Below are 448 nucleotides of genomic sequence, written 5' to 3' on the forward strand. Positions count from 1 at the left end.
GGTCCGGGCTGGGGATTCGAACCCGCCACCTCAGGTGTAGGTGGCTGGCGCCTTAGCCGGTTGAGCCATAGGCGCCGAGCCCAGGTGAAAAGTCTTAAGCAATAACTACAACCATGAGGATTGACAAGGCAAGATGGAGGAGGGGATCTGATAAGAAAGATTTTACCCTGCTTGGTATCTAAGACACCAATAGGACTGTGAGTTCTTACTGTAACCTTGTACACAATGTCTGATACAGGGCTGGATTAGAAAGAAACATGGGACTTCTGAGTACAGAGCTATTAACTGTGCCTTGTGAGTGATCCAAGAGACTGGCTTCTTTCAGAAATCATATATAGGAATACTTACACAAAACAAGGTTTAGGACGACAAATTTAGCAGTAAGGCAGATCATCAGAAGAGGTGATAGCCCAGTAAATCTTCATTCAGGAGTTGTCTCTTCATCCTA

Source organism: Otolemur garnettii, unplaced genomic scaffold (assembly GCF_000181295.1).
Source record: "Otolemur garnettii isolate 467f Iridium unplaced genomic scaffold, OtoGar3 scaffold00110, whole genome shotgun sequence".
Taxonomy (NCBI): domain Eukaryota; kingdom Metazoa; phylum Chordata; class Mammalia; order Primates; family Galagidae; genus Otolemur; species Otolemur garnettii.